Source organism: Cnephaeus nilssonii (assembly GCF_951640355.1).
Source record: "Cnephaeus nilssonii genome assembly, chromosome: 3".
Lineage (NCBI taxonomy): Eukaryota > Metazoa > Chordata > Mammalia > Chiroptera > Vespertilionidae > Cnephaeus > Cnephaeus nilssonii.
The window spans coordinates 85,167,448-85,189,744 of record NC_137074.1 but is presented as its reverse complement, the minus strand read 5'-3'; the positions used below and the strand labels follow the sequence as shown (position 1 = coordinate 85,189,744).

Sequence of the window (22,297 nt, the reverse complement as noted above, 5' to 3'; positions counted from 1 at the left end):
TAAGAAAACAAATATATAAATTATGGTCATACATGAACCAATCTAAAATGGTTTTCATAAATCAAAGGTTATATATGACTAGAGGCCCAGTGCATGAAAATTCATGCACTTAGGGGGGCGGGGTCCCTCAGCCAGACCTGCGCCCTCTCAGGGAGCAGGCCTAAGCCGCAGTCTGGCCTCCCTCTGTGGTAGGCAATGGGGCAGGCCAATCAGTGGATGGCACAGGCGACCGAGGAGCCAGCCCCGCCCCCATAACCCTGCTGCCACCGCAACCAGGGGCCTACCTCTGAGGAAGGCGACCAGGCAGGCCAATCAGGGGACTGCACTGGCCGGCAAGCGGCTGGCCCCACCTCCCCGATTGCCCCTCTGTCACCGCTGGTCACTATTGCCCCTTCCACCCATTTCTGTCCCCTCCCTCTGCCAGCTGGCACACGCCTTGGCTGGCCCGGCACCACCTGCTCACAGGCCCCGCCGCCCACCGACCAGTCATTCTGCCATTCAGTCCATTTGCATATTATGCTTTTATTATATAGGGTTAATTTAATTCTATTCCACCTAATAATAGACAAATATGCAAATTGACCATACCTCCGACACACCCACAAGCCACGCCCACCATCCAATCAGAGCGAGCATGCAAATTAACCCAAACCAAGATGGCTACAGACACAGAGAGCAAGGTTTCCTAGGTAACAGAGGAAGCCAAGCTTTCCGCCTGCCCTTGCCAGGCCTAAGCCTCCACTCAAGCTACAAAGTTTCAATTATAGAAGGTAAACAAATTCAAACAGAAATGGCATCAGAATGGAGCTTGAGAAAGCAGGCCAGGGTTGCCGCTGGCAACAGGGGAAGCAAAGCTTTCCGCACACCCTGGCCAGGCCCCCCGCTTAAGGCAACAAAGTTTCAATTATAACCCCAACAGAAATGGCTGCTGGCCTCGGCGGGAGCGCCAGGCTTGGCTCCACTCCAGGCTACAAAGTTTCAATTGTAGAAGGAAAATAAATTCCAGATACCAGGGCCTCCGCTTGGGTTGCCAGGGGGCATGGCCGGCATGCAAACCACCACAGGCCCCTCGCTCAGGCCGCCCCACGCCCCAAGGGAACCCCACCCTGATCAGGGACACCCTTCAGGGCAAACCAGCTGGCCCCACCCCTGTACCAGGCCTCTATCCTATCTAATAAAAGAGTAATATACAGATTGATCATCACTGCAACACACAATATAGCTGCCCCCATGTGGTCAAAGATCCTGCCCCCATGTGGACACAAGATGGCCACCACAAGATGGCCAGCAGGAGAGGGCAGTTGGGAGACACCCAGCCTGCAAGGGAGGGCAGTTGAGAAGGACCAGGCCTGCAAGGGAGGGCAGTTGGAGGTGATCAACCCTGCAGGAGAGGGCAGTTAGGGGTGACCAGGCCGGCAGAGGAGGGAAGTCGGGGGCAAACAGGCTGGCAGCAGAGTGGTTAGGGGCAATCAGGAAGGCAGGCAGGCAGGCAAGCAGTTGGGAGCCAGCAGTCCTGGATTGTGAGAGGGATGTCCGACTGCCCGTTTAGGCCCGATCCCACCGGGATCGGGCCTAAACGGGCAGTCGGACATCCCTTGCGGGATCCCATATTGGAGACGGTACAGGCTGGGCTGAGGGACAACCCCCCTCCATGCAAGAATTTCGTGCACCGGCCTCTAGTAAACTTATAAACTCAGTATCAACAAAAATAAAGCGATATCCATAATTGTCAGCCATCTTATTTTTTTTTCTACCTTTTTTAAGTTTTTCTGCCTATGATTCCAATTAATTTGTATGAGAACTAAGTTTGTGATAGATGGTTAGTATTTGCACACAGAATAACTTTGACCTGTTAAATCATGATGAATTTATAGTTTGTAAGTATGTTAGAATAATAACAATTTATTTTTTGTACTTAAAACCCTTCATTAGTAGAAAAGATCAATTGGCTTTTAAAGTATTAAAGTGAAGGAATCAAGGCAAGATTTTTCTATCTGAGATACTCGAGGAAACATCAATGACAATATTTAGTACTAGAGGCCCGGTGCATGAAATTCGTGCACTTGGGAGGCTCCCTCAGCCTGGCCTGTGCCCTCTCGCAGTCTGGAAGCCCTTGGGGGATGTCCGACTAATGGCTTAGGCCAGCTCTCCGGACATCCTTAGTGCTGCTGTGGAGGCAGGAGAGGCTCCCACCACCACTGCTGCACTCATCAGCCATGAGCCTGGCTTCTGGCTGAGCAGTGCTCCCCCTGTGGGAGCGCACTGACCATCAGGGGGCAGCTCCTTCATTAAGTGTCTGCCCCCTGGTGGTCAGTGTGCATCATAGCGACCGGTCATTCCACTGTTCAGTCTATTTGCATATTAGCCTTTTATTATATAGGATATCCTGTAAATAACTGTTTTCTATTCATTAGAATGTTGAGTATCTTAAGTTTAAGAAGAAATATATATTTTTCAAGAGGAGATTAGTGCACACTATAGAATAGTCAGATGGATATGTAAGGCCAGTTTATATTCAGTTTGTCAGTTGTCTTAACATTCACTGCCAAACAACCAACACAAGGAATTTGCATAAAAATCTAAATAAAAACAATAGAGAATTGGGAAACCTAAGAAAATGTTTAGTCATGCTACTGGCTTAAAATATTGTTGAGGTATGTGAACCCAGCTTTGAATTTGATAATTGCAATATTTCCTAAATATTATAGTTGATATCTTCTGCCTTTAGTCAGAACTATAATTAAAATAGTCTCAAAATCACGAAACTATTCTTTAAGCAGTTTTTCACGTAAGAAATCCATTCTTGAGTTTAACAACCCTAGTTTAGGGAAGTCTTTCATTTGTTTAAAAGTGGATAATTGTCATCTATGGCAATTTACCTGTAACCAATATAGGTTTGAGGAAGCAGTGTTGCCCTGGAAAATTTTTTAAATGATGACCTAAAAATATATGAAGTTGATCTTTCTACTTTTATTGCAATGTTAACCTCAACAAATTACTTACTTCAACTCCACTATTTTAAATGCCAAGTACTTATACAATAGTTGCAAATATTTAAAATTAACCTGCTTTATAACTGTTTGTTCTAAACTATACCATGGACTTGCTTAAATTTGAGAGAGAAAGAAAGCTTCCTAAGAGTTATTTGGTAGTCATGAATCTACCCTTTATTTTTCTCAGAAACAGAAACCAATTGTATTCTGTCTGAGACAGCTAGGTTTATATTAGGTTTTAAAAAAAAAAAATCCTTCCCAGCATGGTATAAATACATCTTAAATTTGGCCACATTTCCTTGCTCAAGTGTATGATGTAAGAAGTTACACAGTATACTGGAGTGACTGAATACCTTTAATCTTGGGTCTTTTTATACTTTGTAGCTCAAAGGAAAAAAAGAAAGCCCCATATGCTCTATCTATAACTGAACATTGACTATGGGATATCAAAAGCAATCAGTGCTCACTCAAAGAGGATTGTACTGTTCAAAGTAAATGCTTTCTACTATAAGTTTTATTCCTGAGACCAATTCAAGTAACTTGAAGATAAAAGAACACAGAGAGATATTTTGCCAATGATCTCATTGCTTTCCGCATTTCAAAATACTAGTTCTATAATTTAGATGATTTTCCATTCTAAATTATTTACTACCGACACTGCATTAAGGTAATAGCCTAGCCAAGCCAACAAAATAAATAAATAAATAATAATAAAACATTTTGTATTTTAGGAATATTATAAAATTACAGGTGCTGTCAATTTTAAAACTGAAAGTAATTTATACAGTATATATTTTAACACCACAAGAAAATGTTAGGTTCAAATAAAGTAAATGGGAATGTACAGAAGTTTTTTGTTTGTTTTTTTTACTCGACTAGCCTTTTTGAATCCATAACTTGGGTTCAAGGATTTAAACATATCTCAGACATTTATCATCACTCCACTTTCAGGACCTCTTGAAAGGAGCATAATTCATCAAGAAAATATTTTTCAATAATCTCTGCACAGGATAATTTGCTTTTTTTCTGATCTTCAAAGTGACAGATTGCACAGGTTGAGCCTCTGTGACTTAAACCACAGACAGTTTCATGTTTCGGTGTGCTTTTTTTGTCTTCCTGGCAGACTTGATTTATAATAGTTGAGGTAGCACAAAATTAAAAATTAATTAATTTGAGTGAATTGATAATAAAGGGAGCTGAGTGGCTGTATTGAGATGCTAATAGGTCTATTCCAGACCTATTCTGGCCATCTGATCCTCAGGAATATCCAGCAGCTGTGGTAGGCAAAACTAACTGAGCACATTCAAGAGGAAGGGTCAAGAGTTTGGCATCTAAACCCAGTGGGGCCAAGCAGGGGCTGCTCTTGTTGAGATTCTACTTCTGGGATGAAAGCAGGTCAGATGGTTGAAATAATGTATTTGTATGGCAGTGCTAGAGAATATCTGTACAGACTCAGTGATTTGATCTCAGAATGTGATTTTCTGGTGATTTTTGTGGAAACTGACTTCCTGAGCAGTTTTCTGTAAGACTTCCAGGATCTACGATGCTTGCTTCATTGACTGTTTTATTGGGAGAATGCATAATTAATGAAATTATGGTTTCTAGAAAAACACACCTTCACTGGTCTTTTGAAGTAAATATATTAACTGTTATACAACATATACTAATTATTATATATGCACACTCAAAATGTAATATATTTGTACTCTTTGAAAAACAAATATATTTTACATCTATAATAATATGTTTTTTCTTTTATATAACTATAGTAAATATAGTTATATAAAATTTTATAATAATAGTAAAGTAATAGGAATCACTGACAATTGGCTGTCAATAAAATCACACAAAGCAGCATTGATTTAAGTTATAAAGATTGACAAAGCTGTTTTGAAACAATTTGTTTGAATAATCATTGTAGATCAAAACTTTAAAATTGAAATGACAAATTAAAAAGTGACTAAAGCAACACAATACTTCTTGGAAATGTAACATATGTATAACAAACAAAAACCAAACAAAAATTTGGTGTTATCTTTTTAACAAAGATATATATCATTTTTTCTTTAAAAGAAAAAAAAACTTTCATTTTTCTGAAGAACACATTATATACCCTTTAACTCCATAAATCACCAGTACAATATTTAGACTAACAGTTAAAAAAACAAAAAAGTCATTGGATAACAGTGTAATTTTTAGTGTTTCTTCTCCTTGATTTCTTCCTGTTTTTCCTCCAGTTTAATGAGGAAAAGTGATTAGCTATTTCACTACAACCCCATTACCTCCATGTTTCAAGAGGGAATTTTCATTACATATATTAATCAGTGAATCAGCCAATCGCTCTTGACCTCCTGTAGCTAAATGTTAGGTAATTGAAAATTGATTGGCATTTGCCCCTGACCTAATGCATTCAGCTAAAATTTGCTATGGTAGTGGTGATCTTCATATATTTTAGCAATCCTATCATACTATTTCTATTTCATTCACCAACAACACCTCTACTATTTCTGTCTCTACTAAATTGCAACTACCCACTAATTAATACCACCATGACCACTAATACCTAGTATTTATTGAGGTGTTTTTTTGTTGGCTTTTTTAAAATTGAGTTTTTCCTTTTATATTCATTGGTACATTTAATGCTCATAGCCACTGTCTTTGCCAAGTACTGTTACTTTCCCTGTTTTAAAAAGGGAATAAGTTAGATGGTATATCAGTCAATTTAAAAAAATAATGAGATGTACATTCTGTTTCTCATTTATGTAGTTTACTAGAGGCCTGGTGCATGGTATTCGTGCACAGGGGTTGTGGAGGGGTGCCACTCAGCCCGGCTTGCACCCTCTCCAATCTGAGGCTCCTCGGGGGATGTCCGACTGCTGGTTTAGGGACATTAACTCCAGCCACTAGGAGAATTACACAGAATGTCCTTGACATACAAACAGTGTGGTTTTATGAGTTGTTTTAATAATAATGGCCATTCCTTTAAATAATATCTGCTTCCATACAATACAGCTGGTACTATGTGAATTCAGAATATTAATATCACAAAATCATAGAAGGTTGTAGTGGAAATAACCTTGTATTCTCTAGTTCAAACTTTTATAAATATTGGAATTCCTTTTTCAAATATTTTGAATGCTTTTTGTCCTAAGAAGCTTAACCAACTCTTGAGGCAACCCATTTTCTGTGAAAGGACTGGGGGACTCTGGTGACAGGGCTAAAAGGACTGGAGGACTCAGGCGGGGCTGAAGGGACTGGGCGCCGCCATCTTTATGATGGTGTGACAGTCAATTTATATATTCCCTCTTTATTAGATAGGTTTATTTCTTGTAACACAAGTAAGTAAAAATATAATAGTATATTTTATTATGGGTTTTTTCCTCCAAACAAAAGTATAAGAGAAAATATACCTCAAGAAACAAACTAAATATATCTTCTAATTAGTGAATAATTTATTTTCCCTCTTAGGGATACACTAAAGGGACCATAAAGTGGAATAGTCAATCTTAGGCTTGTATTGATGGGGCAGAAAATAAAATTATACTTCACTGTTTCACAAAACAAGATTAGGTTGTAATTTAGTGCAATAAAATGCTGATTTCAAACCTAGGTTGATTCTTTTAAGGTGCTTTCCAATCAATGAGGATATGAAAGGAAATGCCTGGTTGACAGAGTTGGGAATTCAACTCAAAGTCTAAGAGTAATGTAATTGCTACAAATGCTGTAATATGAGCCAATGATTTTTAGGGCAGTTTCAAGTCAAGAACTATAATTCTACTGAGGCAACCATTCCCACTACAGGTTAAAATCCATAAGCTATTCCTGTTCAAAATAATAGTAACCATTTCTTAGGAGATACACAGGATATTAATGTTTCAAATAAAATAATTTAATAATTACTATAATGTCCACTGTGAAAACCATGTTCAGTTGTGCACTGCAGTGTAATGTTTTAGTATTACCTCTATAATTTTTATTTGCTATAGTTTATAATTAATCAAAATATTTGGATTGGGTGGGGTTCTCCAATTCATTTGACAGATATTAGGTAAATATTATCTCACTCCTGGGTTCATTTATCTCAGTCCCTGTGCTTTCATAGTTTTTTTTTTTTTTTTAAATTGTATTTATTTAAGTATTAAAATTCTCCCACTCAGAAAAAACTAAAGCCTCTCCCTTTAACATTCTCTTTTATTCTACCTCTAATAATGCTTGCAACTATAACTTCCTAACACAGTGCTGTGAATTGGATCTTAGGAATTTAATTATTTTGCATTTGAAAACATGGCCTTCAAATCTTAATTTGCATTTTTGCAATACTGATTTAATGTTACACTTGATGCACATTATTAATGTTATACAAACTTTAATTATAAAAAAAATTGCGGGAAATTTGTCTATAATGAGAGATTTTAACCAAAATTACAATGATTTTTAAGTTATTAATAGAACTAGGTTTCCAGGAATTTCCATTTTTAGGAAATTGGAAGGAAAGCTTGAAACTTTGTTATATTTTATGTTTACGTGGCTTATGTATAAAACTTAATCAGATAAACCTTTATATGGTAATATTTTAAGGTTTAAATAGTGTAATTTTTAAAATATGAGCTAATTATATCACATGAATCACATAATTATCTACATCCAACATATTTAAATTATTTTTCTATAAAAGGGAAAATAAACTTTAAATATATTTTATGCCATCCATTAATTGTTAAAACAAATATGTATTATTATTACTTTTTATTTAAAATTTAGTGATTATATAATTTTTATAGTAGTATTTCCACAAATACTAATATGAGAAAATAAGTAAAATAGAAAATGTAAAGAAGTATTTTAAAGGTTGTTTGTTTCTCATATTAAAGTACTATTTTAATCACTATGGTGCTAATAGCAGTAATAGTAATGTTGATTTATAATTTCATTAGTGGCTATCATATGGTGTGAGCATTTCATCAGCTGCATGCTATGAATATGAATGATCCTATTAGATGTATTGGCTTTTTAATTTTTTCAAATTCTGCCTTTTGTGCTAAGCATATGTTTTTCAAAATGAAGTGAGCCTTTTTCTTATGAAAGTGAAGTTGAATTTGTTGTGAGCAAAGTTCAATTGCACTTAACCCTCCAGATGAACAATTGTACCCTCATAACTCGGTGTTGTTCAGGTCAATTTCAATCATTAAAGAGAATTTCAGGCAGGGTAAGTATGTTTGGATATTCTTAAAGAAACATTTAAAAAAAGAAGAAGAACCAAGCCACAATATCAGTGTCTATAATGATTTTTAATCACTTTCATTTCATTGTTTTTAAAAAATAAATGGTGCAGATCATATCAATCCTAGTAATAATTAGTACACAGTTGGCCTTTAAAAAAATGAAGACTTTGAATCATGTTAAAACTTTTACCTCATAAATAAGGAGGTAAAATTTAAGCTATTATAATATATTAATTCATTTTAGACCAATTATAATTACCTGATTAATATTTGAAGGAGAGTAATAAAGAGTGCTTTACATATCAATGCTTCATTCTTCTTTTAAAGCATTCCATTGTTAACAATCTTAAAAATTAGCATCCTGCAATTACGAATCTCTATATAGTCAAACCTTATATAATAACTTCTTATATCTTACAAATGATTAATGTTGTAAATGTTAAAATAATATTTACACATTGACAAAGAGGTTATTTTCACCTTGGAAAATAATATGTAGAGGTAAAGAAAAATATAAGATCTTTATGTTGATTGTCCTGGTGATATAGAACAAAAATAAAAATCTACTAGGTTCTCCTAATTGTGAAAATTCCTACTGCAATGGACAAGATTAATCTGAAACACCTTCTCTGAAGTGTGAATTAAATCTGCTGCTTCAGGATCATTGCAGTCAATGTGGATGCCTGTGTATAACATGGAACTGTTATCAGAGTGCTAGCCTTGGCTGGTTAAATGGATTTTGCTTCAGGTTAAAAGTCTTCAGGGAATGGGTCAAATTGTTCGAGGACATCTTTTCTATTCCTGGGCAATGCTGTAAAAATGAGAGCACAATAAGGTTACTTAAAACCCGGCAATATACAAGATTATTGAGATATACTAGAATAGGGGATCTCAAGAGGATGAATTAGACCCACAGTTTGATACTGGCAAAGTCTTTTGGTGAAAGGCTAGAGTGCCAGCCTTCTCTACTTTTCTCCCATGCTGTGTGATTCTGGTATGCTCACTTTAAACCAGAGAAATACTGACACTTCAAAGGGAAACCCTCTGAAATAGTGGCATAACTTTCACATATCATATGAGATTGTTACAATTATGCTATCTTCTGCATTTAGATAATGTTATTCCAAAGATTATCATGTAGCTGAGAAATATCACACTGAGCTAAAAGCCCCAATAAACTTCCAATACAGTTATTAAATTTTGAAGTTTATATTTTACAATTTAATTGAGAAAATAGTGTGTTAGATACATAATTAATTGCCCAAGGAAATTCTCTCAGCAAAGTATAAACTCTTACAACTCATTAAATCCTATTATAAACTAATTATTTTATATGCTTTAATTTTTAGAAGAAAATAGATATGAAGTTGCTATTTTGTATATGTCATGAAACTCTGAAGTTTAAAGCTATTTATTTGGAAGATGAGATAACATTTTAATGGCTCCCACATCAAACACAGGACATAGCTGTCTATAACATGATCCGCTATTAAATAGAAGTGGCCCCCTGCTGGCCTAATTCTTTGATTCTCCCATCAAAAAGCTTGCAAGGGACACAATAAAGTTGCCATTATTTCCATGGGCTATGACAGTTCGATTACTTCAGATGTGAATATACCGTGTGACAATTGCAACTCTGCACTTTCTATGATACAACAGACATACTTTCAATCACTTTTCTTTGACAGAAATGTCAATATCATCTACGAAAGTTAAATATGAATTGTATTAAGAAACATTCTGGGCTTCTTCAGAAATTTACTGCTAACATTTTAATGATTCATTCATTTTATCTGTAATTACCTTTGAAGTCATCAGAAAGTAATGTCAGATTAATGTTTTTTAGAACAGTGAATTTTCCTTCTTGATAATATCAAACTGAACTTTTTGTCCTAGGAGTTCTTAATGATGCTAGTATATCTGACATATATATATGTAAGCATATACATATATATGTATATATAGATCATAGGTTTATAGTTGTGAGCACTTGAAAGACAGTTTATTTTTGTACTATTACTTATTAATTATTGTGTTATTTTCCATATGAACAATTGTAAACTTACTTTTGCCCCTCCCTGCATATTTATATAAAATGTGCTAAGAGCAAGAATTAGCATATAGTATGTAGGGCTAGTGGTTTTTGCTGACTTAGTCTTAATAAGAACATCCAGCACCATTCAACAAGTATTTATTGATCATCTATCTGTGCTAGTACTTTTCTAGATACTGAGGATAATTGCAAAGATCAATGAATTCCAGTCATTATCCCAAACAGCTCCCAATTTAGAAAAAAAAAATAGAAGAAGCTAAGTAAAGGAAATAATTTTGAGGAACAAAAATTAACAAACACCATCCTCTGAGATTAGAAAAGACTCAGCCTAATTTGAGAGATAGAGGATTATTATAAAGAGCAGACAAACTTAAGGGAGATCTTGAAGAATTATTAGGAGCTAATTTGACACTAAAAGGTAAGATTAATAAAGAAATTTGAAATAAGGTAAATTATAATTCTGAAGGTAAGAAATAAGATGTTAGCAAGAATGGCAAATATTTTAGTATTGCTGAAACATAAATTGTGAGTAGTGCCGGCAGGGATGGAAAATGTTATCTGAGAAATAGGCAGGGGACAGGTGATATTGCATCTCATGTACCATCCTAGGAATTTTAATTTTATTTATGTGTACGTCTGTGGTGGTGCTTTTTTTGAAGTTGGGGTTCAGGGCTGGCTTTGACTGCATTAAAACAAACAACTGGCCTATATAAATCTTTGTGACAGAAAGAAGAAGATATAAGAAATGGAGGATATTATAGCTGTCAATTCAAAAAATGACAGGTCCTTATTTGGACCTGTTTTATAAACTAAGGAGAAGGAAGCAAACCCCAAAAGTACATAGAGTATAAAATCCATGGAAATAGGTTGAGAGAGAGAGAGAGAGAGCTAAATGACCCATTTTTCTGATAAAAGAAATGGGAAATATGGGAAAAATATAAGTCTGAAGAAAGTGATGAGTTCAGTTTGGGGCATTTTGCAGTAAAAGTCTTTGTGGGACATTCAAGTTTAACTATTAAACAAACTTGAAATTAAAGTATAATTTTTATTGCTAAAGACATGATTGGCATGCAGATTTGTGAAATTCATCAATAACAACTGTAACTAAAAAGCTAGAGTGGATGATGTTGCCCAGAGAGAACTGTGAAAGTGAAGACAATGTTAATGTCTTGGGAAACATAGGTGTTTAAAGGAATTTTCAATTCTTTTATGTCAGTTTCCTATTGTTTATGACACTTATCTTTAATTCACCCATGTTACTTGCTACCTCTGTCAATGAACATACCTAAATATTCTCAATTAAAAAAAATACTTTTGCAGTGTATTTTCTCCAGGTACCCTATTATTTAACTTCTTTCCTTATTCTCAAATAATAAGGCAACCAAATTATTTCCTTAGTTAGTCTGAAACATCTACTGCCGGTACTTTTTAACCATGAAACCCCTGCTTATTTGTTCCCTGTGGTCCTGTTTGGAAGTAATGTTCTTGGTGTTTCCCAACATGGTGCCTCCGTCCTAATGACCCTTTTCCCCATCAACTCACATCTCACTGGTCTCTGTGAAGCAAGTGCCCTCAGACATCACTGCCACACTCATTGTAGAAGGCCTGCCTTCCCACTGCTCACTTCCGCATTCCTAATCTACATTCCTGAATAAGGACAGCCAATTTTGGTTTAAAACTGAGAAAGTTGGTCTTATCCAAAACCAAAGTCAGCTGCTCTGAGCCACTTATGTCCATTAGCAAAAGCTCCTTTATTTTTTGCTTAGATCCATAGAAGCTTTATTGACTTAAGTATCCTCACACATTTTCTCAGTTGATTCCTTTCTTTGTACTTATTGGCCAATCTGCATATCTTCCACCTTGTTTTAGGACTTCAGAAATGTTCACATATATCACCAAATTATTACTTACTAGAGGCCCGGTGCACGGAATTCATACAATGGGGGGGGGTGTCCCTCTGCCCAGCCTGCACCCTCTCCAATCTGGGACCCCTCAGGGGATATCCAACTGCCCTTCCCTGAAGGCCTGGTCACCTCCAAACTGCCCTCCCCTGCCGGCCATTTTGTGACAATGTGGGGGCGGCCATATTATAATGATGTGGGGGCGCCCATCTTGTGAAGACATGGGGGCGGCAATCTTGTGATGCGAGGGCATGAGGGTCAATTTGCATATTACCTCATTATTATATAGAATTGTTGGTTTGGGGGAGTGTTTTCCCCTTTTTAAAAAATATTTGGTCTTTCTTTACTTCCTACCTTTATTCTATGTAGAATTGCAAGACTAATTTCCCTAATTTCTTGTTCTAGCTTTTTTTTAACTTAAATCCTCAATGTCTTCCATTGCATACCTGTACTGACCTAGTAAACCAAACATGAGGTCCTTCTGAGTTCAACAAACTGATGTACTGACTCCATTAAAATTTTCTTAAAAGACTCAAAACTTAAATCTTTGTTCATTACTTGGGCTTTATTCTATTGCTCTTTTTCTTAGGATGGTTTCTGTATGTAAAAATCCTATCATATGTTTTTTTCAATATTTTATGTCTAATAACACTTCTATGTGAAGCCTCATCTGATCCTTACCATGATAAAAATCTCCCAATGAATGCTTGATGATGGTTCTCTATAAGACTTGCAAACTTTATAACAAGGATTAGTCATGTTTGTCCTCCTCATGAGGATGCATATTTAGAAAATATTAACAACAATGTCTCAGAGAATCATTAGAGAAATAGATGTAGAATTAGTGGTCTGGGACTATTAAACATAAGGTCCAGCCTTAGGTCTAAGCAGTTAGACCTGTGATGTCACATCTAACGGTTTTGCTCTTGAAAATTTGAAAGTCTTCACAAGTTCAGTTACCAAGTTCTAGACATATTCTTGTCAAAATATTGTGGGGTTTTTTGTTTCTTTTTTTTTTTTTTTTACATCAGAATCCCCCATTCTAAAAAACAAACAAACAAACAAAAAAGAAAGACAAGAAAAAATAAACAAACCCTGATAAATCAGAACTTAAAAAACACTTCTTTTCAGGATTTATTTGTTTTAACTCTCAAATAGATTATAGTTATTTCTTTAAAAAAAGAAAACAAATGTTTTAACTTATATCAAGTAATAAATGTTTCAATCATCATAGTAATTCTGGGCCAAATTAATTTATATATATAAACATTGAAAATTATATATGAAGAAGGTGACTAAAATATATGAGAACATGTTATGTGTTAGATATGTTTTACATAATATTCAACCCTGAGGTAGGTTATATAAATCTAATTAATAAAGATAAAACCATAATTCTGCAACATTAAGTCATTTCCCAAGGTAACATGATCAGTAAAAGTCACAACTCCAATTTAAATACAAATTCATCTGATTACTGAGCTCCTGCTCTTTCAACTATTACATGATTGTAAAGATAAATGTATCAAGCAATCAAGAGCAAGTCACAAAAATATTAAAATACCATTTATTTTAATAGAATTTGAAGTTTTATTAATTTGTCTTACATAATTTAATCCATTGATATGTTTTGTTTATTCCATGATATTGTTGTATATGGATAAAAATCAAACTTTAACATTATAAAACATATTCTATTTAATAAAATATATATTGAGGCATTTTATCATTCTGAGTACCTCAGGATATCTCTATTTAAATATATTATGTACATTATGTTAATCATTGTATTTTATTTTGTCTTTCTACATGGAGGATATATGGATAAAAATAATTATGGCACATGCAGCCTAAGAGAAAGAAAATCATGAATTACACTTTAGTCTTAGTTTCTATAGATCTTCTGTTTAGGAATAATAAATTATAGAGCAAAAACATGTCATAGTTATAAGAACATTTCTTTTCAAAAGAAATATAAAATATTTGCAGAGGAAATGTGATTCTATATATTTCTCATACTGCAAACCATTTCTAAATTTCTATATATGCTTGCCAAGGAAAATGATAATTAATGTTTCATTGAATTCTTTGAGAAATGTTGAATTCCATGACTTGTTGTACCATTTTTAAGCATATTGTGATAGACTAAATTCCAAAAGAAGAGAGAATATTTTATATTTTTGGCTACTTGGGTTAAAAAGATAATCCACAAGTAGAGTTCAGAGGCAAAATATATTGGGTTAAAAAATGCATATTCTGTTTGCCAGTTGCTACTTTAGCAAAATTTATTTTTATTCCTGGATATTTTTTAAAATCCTTAATAATTAGAAAACATTGAAATTTGTCCATGAATTTTTTTTTTTAATCCTCACCTGAGGATCTTTTTTCAACTGACTTTTCAGGCAAAGTGGAAGGGAGGGAGGAGGCAGGGAGAGAGAGAGAAATATTTATGTGTGACACAGTGATTGGTTACCTCCTGCATGACCCCCGACCTAGGCCAGGGATCGAACCTGCAACTGAAGTAAGTGCCTTTGATTGGAAATCAAACCTGTGACCCTTTGGTCCAGGGGGCAATGCTCTAACCACTGAGCAACCGGCCAGGGCTGTCCATGCATTTTAAAAAATATATTTTTCCTGTTTATCATGATCTTTACCTTAATAGATGCCAATAGCAGGTACAATATTGTTTGCAGGAGTTCATTTTTCATCTTGAAGACTATATATATAATGTGATATGATTCAATATAATCATATTAATTTAAGGTAATAGTATAAAAGATCAAAAATAGTTTAGGGAAAACATTGGTAGAATTTAGTTTTTTAACTGGTTTGCTTTAAACTGTATTTATCTTTGACCCCAACTTAGTCATTCCCCATTGCCAGATGTCATCTAGTTATTCTAAGCAATAGAAAAAGATTTATACATTGACAAGTGGAGAGGTGAAACACTGGTTAAAAGAATTCTGCAAATGATACTTCTGATCCCAGTAGGAGTTATAGGTTTACATTAGATAAATAGACAAAGTTTTCTCTGATAATAACTATAAATTATATACTACAGTATTTTATCCTTTTTCTCTTTTTCCAATGACTAAATATACTTTAGAAAAAAAAATCCTCAAGTACATGACTGAGACAGATGCCATACATTTATATTTAGGAACTCTTGAAGTTTACTTTGAAAAAATTGGATTTACAAAATTGAAAGATTCATACCCATACCTTGCCTGACTCTCCACCTCAAAGTTACACTTAAAAAAAAAAAAAAAAAGAATAAATGAAAGTTCTCAAAAACATGCCTGGCTTAGGACAGCCTGTAATCATTAGCTACTCCTGTTCTCTTAACCTCTCTGAATTCATGTATTATATCTTGATCTTTTAAGTATATGTAAATATTTATTAGAAAACTACACTTAAGAAGAAGGTCAAGAAAACTGACAATTCCTTGCAAAAATTCAAACTTAAATATATAGTCCTATATAATAAACTAGAGGCCCGGTGCACAAATTTGTGCACAGGTAGGATCTCTAGGTCTGGCCGGTGATCAGGGCTGATCAGGGCCTTCCTTTCCCTGCCTGCTGGCTGCATGCCGGGGCCTTCCTTCGTTTCACACTGCCCACTGGTGGTCAGAACACGTCATAACAGGCAGTCGAACTCCCAGTTGGTCAAAATCCCGAGGGGACAATTTGCATATTAGCCTTTTATTATATAGGATGCCCAGTGACTGAATGGTGGAACAACCAGAATGACCAGAACAACCGTGGCCCCTCGCCCTGGCCAGCCCCACACCCCAGTGGGTCACCCCACCCCAAATGGGGGCCCCCATCAGGGCAGTCCAGTTGAACCCCACCAGTGCACAAATTCATGCACCAGGCCTCTAGTTTTAAATAAAAGGAGCAATCTGCTGAGATGCCTATGATTACATTTTCTTAAACTCTAGCTTTAATTTTATATTGGCTTAGACACGGAATTTAGTCAATTAAGAAATTCTAATGTGAAATTATAGTTTGTGATTAGTTTATTTAAAATAAAGAAACTGAGCTTTTTGTTTAACAGTAGCAAAAGCAAATGATATGATGAGCTCATGGTCCTGCTTTGTGGAATTGAAATACCTGCTTCCTTTCCATATTTTAAGGTGATCAAAGAAATTAGGTAGACTATATATTAGAAAATATATTATCAATGTTAAAATGTTGGAGTGTGATAGTGTTATTGAGTTTATGAGAATGCCCTTAGTTTTAGAAACATATTCTGAAGTATTTTAGTAATAAAGTGTCATTCTATATGCAAATTACTTTGAAATGCCTCACCAAAAAGAGGAAAATTAACAATAACAACAACAAAAACATATACAGAGAAATGAAGCAATGATGCAAATATAGTAAAATGTCAATATTTGGATATATTAAAAAATGGAACACAGGGGTTCATTTTATTTAGTTTTTTCATCATTTTATAGTTTTGAAAGTTTTTGAAGTACAAAGGCAAAAGAAGTAGCTATATCTACATCTATATCTTCTAACAATTCACGTCACTCATTTTCTTAAAACCTTTCAAAGGAGTACATCTCACTCAAAGATAATGTCAATACCACTGAAAGCAAGGTTGGATGGTTATCAGGGATTAGGGTGGGGTGAGCATCCTAATATATAAAAACCCTGGGTCATAAAGACCAGTAACAACTGGAGGCTGACCAATCACAAGTCAGTGCTGGCCCCGCCCCCAAGCAAGTGGTAAGGGGCAATCAGGCAGGCAGGCAGAGTGGATAGGGGTGATCAGGTAGGCAGACCAGCAGTTAGGGGTGATCAGGTAGGTAGGTGAGTGGTTAGTGGCGATCAGGTAGGCAGACAGACGCTCGCAGGGCTGGCCCTGCCCGCCCCCCAGCAAAGAAAGAGGGAGGCCCAGGCCAGCCAAGCCATTGAACCCCAGCCTGTCGCCTGGAGAGGGAGGCCACTGGTGGCAGGGGAGTGGGGGCAGCCCTGCACAGATGGCAAGCAGTGGCAGCAGCAGGGGTGAGGCCAGCTGCCTGCAGCCTGGGGAAGGAAAGCCCCGATAGGCCCTGATCTCAGGCCAGGCCTAGGGACCCTACCTGAGGGGTCCCGGATTGTGAGAGGGTGCAGGCTGGGCTGAGGGACACCCCCCACCCCCGAGTACATGAATTTCCGTACACCGGGCCTCTAGTGTAATAATAATTGGAGGGAGTTCTAGGGGATGACAGAGCAGTTCTGCATCCTGACTGTGGTGGCTTTATATAAACCTATATACATGCAAAAAACTCCAAACAACTTTACATCAAATGACAACAATAGAAAGTAAATGTATGGAAAATTTTCTGGAATTTGATTAAGGCCTGTAATTTAGTTTAATCTTTTGTATCCATATCAGTTTCCTGGTCTGATGATATCCTAATGCCATATAGTGTGTTATCATTAAGGGAAGCTGAGTGAAGGATTTCCGAGGATGCTGTACATTTTTTCCCAATTCTGTGAGTCTACATTTATTACAAAATACAAAGTGTTTTAAAAGTTGCCTGTGAGAAAATGCATAACCAGCCCAGTTACCTGCCTGACCTTTTCCCAACTCTGCTTCTTGCTTTTGCTTCTAGGCATGTCCCATTCTTGGGCCTTTGCTCTAGCATTTTCCTCAATTTTCCCTTGGCTAACCTCCAAGTTTTAAGGAAATATCAAGTACAGTGGCCTTTAATACTGCAACATGCCACTGCTCCATAGAACTCCCTAATCCTCTTACCCTGATCCAATTTATTTTTTCAGAGCACTTATCATCTTCTATCATCATCCTAATTTTCTCAGCTATTATCTTTATTGTCTTGTCTTTCTGACTAGAATAAATAGTTTAACAGGGCAATGATCTTTATTTTGTCTATAGATGATACCAAGTGGCTAGAAAAAATGGTTGAGGCATAGTAGACATTCTCTAAAAAGTGTTGAATTAACTAGAATATCTTGGATTTTATGTACTGGAAGTTTCTTTGTGATTAATGGGACATGGTTATTTTAAGAAAATATGGTTTCTTATCACTTTCTGTGTATAAGATTGACTTAAAGCTCCAACAAGGAACAAATAAATAATATTCTTCAGTTCGCTGCTTCAGGCATTATTGACAGAATATAATATTACTTATTTTTTTGCCTTTTTGCTTTGCCCATGGTCAAAATCTCCCTCTGTGCTGACTTCCATACCAAGCTGATTCATGAAGGACTGCTGTTCCCATTGTTTCATGTTAGGACTCTGTGAGCCTCCACAGAGTTTCTACTGAAATCTTTGAGGCTATCCTGCTTTTGCTCAGTCCACAGAAGCTGTTTAGGTGTCCTGCTGTCTTCCATTCTCTGCACATTTCCTTCTGTGAAGTTACACTCCAACAAAGAACACCAGCAGGCTGGCTGGACTTGCTCATCTTCCTGCGCCATTTAATTTGCAGTAGGGCTTGCAGGCGGATGATGAGATGGCACATGAAGCCAGTTATAGTATTTGTTTTCAGAGTCAGTCCTCAAGAGGCTATAAAGACACTCTTGACTGAAAATCCACTAACGATGGTTTTACATATTATAATTTTAGAAATATTTTATATTCTTATTTTAGCATTGTATATTCTTTTTTCTTGATGCATTTGAAAATATAATTCATTGCTTAAGCTATCTACAAATAGGGTGTCCAAAAATGTATACACACACTTTGAATAATTATAAAGGCCGTGTTTATTAATATGCCTTTCATTTTCAAAATTAGGCTATCAGGTGTTAAGGTGAATATATATTTTTGGGGACATCCTATACAGGTAGTGTTTTCCCTCACAAGGCTGTACTCTAGCCTTATGCTTTGTATGTCCAGCCCCTTTTAACACTACAGCTTTCAGTTAAAAGTCAGATGCACAGAGAGCTCTTTCCTGACCGAGGAATGAAAGTATATTGATTTGCCCTTTTCCATGAAAATACCCTACAGAGAAATTATGTATTTTTAAATTGTGTGGGTTGTTTCCCACTGACCTGAATGCTCAGGTAGAACATGGGGGAGTCTCTCCTTGGCTTGCCACTGTAACCTGGCACCGAGCAGGAGTTTGTATATGATCAAAATAAATAGTTTTTAAATAAATGGATTTTTTAGAAAATTAATTTCCACATGCTATTTGAGTAAATTCATATACCCAGGAAATAATTATTTACACAAAAGATAACCACAGCATTAGATATTGACTAATTCATAACTCTGGTATATTATATTCATATTGTCTTTTGAAAGTCATTTTTAAGCATTTGATATTTCAAGTAGTTATTTAGAAAGTTACACTACCTTTAATCTTTAAGCACACTGACACTGACACATAAACACACACATTTATGATAGCACTGTCTATAATACTCTTATAGACAATACTAGTAACCCTGCGCAGGAATCCGTGTGCCAGTAGGTTGCTGTCACCCTCCTGTAGCTCTCCGCCTGCTTCCCCGCCCTCCTGAGCCCCCTTCCCCTCCCCCCCTCATAGCTTGCTGCCCTGCCCCCTCCTGTAGCTCTCCTCCGCCTGCTTGTAGTTCGCTGCCCCACCCTCCTGCAGATCCATGATCAGACTTTATGTGTTCAGTGGTTATGCCTCAAGGCATAACAGATATTAGCATATTCTTCTCTTATTATATAGGACTAGAGGCTGGGTGCATGAAATTCGTGTACGGAGGTTGTATGTGGCCCTCAGCCCAGCCTGCACTCTCTTCAATCTGGGACACCTTGAGGGATGTCTGACCGCCCATTTAGGCCTGATCCCGGTGGGTGGGATCGGGCCTAAATGGGCGGTTGGACATCCCTCTCACAATCCAGGACTGCTTGCTCCCAACCGCTCACCTGCCTCTGCCTGATTCCCCCTAACAGCTTCTGCCTGCCAGCCTGATCACTCCCTAACCACTCCCCTGCCAGCCTGATTGACGCCTAACTGTTCCCCGGCCGGCCTGATTGCCCCTAACTGCCCTCCTCTTCCATCGTGCTCACCCCTAACTGCCCTCCCCTGCGAGTCTGGTATCCCCTAACTGTCCTCCCCTGAAGGCCTGGTACCCCCCCCAAATGACCTCCCCTGCAGTCCTGCTCCCCCAACTGCCTCCCCTGCTGACCTGGACCCCCCCAACTGCCCTCCCCTGCTGGCCTGGTCTCCCAAACTGCCCTCCCTGCTTGCCTGATCACCCTCAACTGCCCTCCCCTGCAGGCCTGGGTCCCCCCCCCAACTCCCCTCCCTTGCTGGCCTGGTCTTCCCCAACTGCTCTCCTCTGTCGGCCTGGTCACCCCCAACTGCCCTCCTCTGCTGACCTGGTCACCCCTAACTGCCCACAACTGCCCTCCCCTGCTGGCTATCTTGTGGCAGCCATCTTGTGTCCACATGGGGGCAGTCATCTTTGACCATATGGGGGTGTCCATCTTGTATCTTGGAGTGATGGTCAATTTGCATATTACTCTTTTATTAGATAGGTTTATTTATTTATTTATTCATTTATTTATTTATTTATTTATGAGAAAGAATCTTTTTATTCCAATGATTCCCTTTCAGGTCTTTCTTCCTCCAGTCTCTCTTTTTTTTTTTTCTTTATTGATTAAGGTATTATATATGTGTCCTTTTTCCCCCATTGCCCCTCCACCCTACCCCCTCTCATGCCCTGGTGTCTGTGTCCATTGGTTAGGCTTATATGCATGCATACAAGTCCTTTGGTTGATCTCTCCCCCTTACCCCCACCCTCCCCTACCTTCCCTCTGAGGTTTGATGGTCTGATTGATACTTCTCTGTCTCTGGATCTGATTTTGTGGAACTGCAGAGTATTATGCTAAGTGAAATAAGCCAGTCAGATAAAGATAAATACCACATGATCTCACTCTTTTGTGGAATATAATGAACAACATAGACAGTATTATTTTATATATAATATAATAATGTCACTTTATAACATTGTCCATAATATAACTATTGATGTTATTTAATTTGTTTACCTTATTGAATTTCTATATCCAAAGGTAAAACATAAAACATGCAATATTTCAAATCTATACTTTTTGTTTTTCACGGGAAAGAAACCAAGTACTACAATTTGCCTCAGAGGAAACTGTTATATTCATATATGCCTTGCCTACCTAACTGGGAAAATCAACTCTGAGGCTCCACAGACCTCTGTAACCAGTATGTACACTGATGCAAACAAAAATATCTCAGGGTATTTACTCTGCTGAGAAGCTGAAGTAATTTTCTAGGGCAGCTGTGACCAGTTTCTACAAATTGGAGGGCTTAAAACAATGAAAGTATGCTGTAGTGTTTGTAGAAGCTAGATGTCTATAATCAAGGCATTGGCAGGGCGACACTCCCTCTGAAGGTTCTAGGAAAGGATTTTCCTTGCCCTTCCTAGCTTCCATTAGTGGCTGCAATCCTTGGCATTAAGTGTCTAGTAGCTGCATCAATTTCTGCCTGCCTCCACATGTCATGACTCCCTCTGTGTTTTCACATGACAAGTTTCTAAGGACTCCAGTCATTAGATTTAGGGCCCACCCTGTCCAATATTTAGATAAGACCTTATCTTAACTAATCATATCTCCATAGACCCTATTTTCAATAAGTATACATTCAGAAGTTCCAGTGTACATGAATTTGGTTGGGGATGGGGGAGTCTATTCAACCTAGTAGAGTCTGCCTTCTGGCCTTGAAATTTACATTCATTCCATGTGCAAAATACATTCACCCAATCCCAACATTATCAAAAATCTTAATCCATTCCAGCATTTACTCTATGTTGAATACCTGAATAGACTCAAGTAATTTCCAATTTTATCATTTAAATCAAGTCTGGGTGAGACTCTGGATATGATCTATCCTGGAGCAAAATTCCTATCCAGCTCTTTACCTCTGAAACTAAGAAATAGGTTATCAGCTTCCAAAATACAATGGTGGGTCTGGTGTAAGACAAACAGTCCCATTCTCTAGGGAGAAAATAGAAGGTCAAAGAAGGTGTCATTTGTCCCAAGGAAGCTCCAAACCCAGCATGGCAAATCTACTAGGTTTCAAGGACTGAGACTATTTTTATGTATCTTGATGCTCAGTTCTATAGAAATTAACAGCCTGTTCTATGTTTCCTTCCTCATTAACTCCCC

At 37.0% G+C, this 22,297-nt stretch overlaps 1 protein-coding gene across 1 annotated transcript in view; it reads left to right on the top strand.

Moving 5' to 3' along the window:
* EPHA3 (EPH receptor A3) overlaps positions 1-22,297 on the top strand; it is a 360,174-nt gene that overhangs the window by 134,965 nt on the left and 202,912 nt on the right. The window lies entirely within an intron of this gene.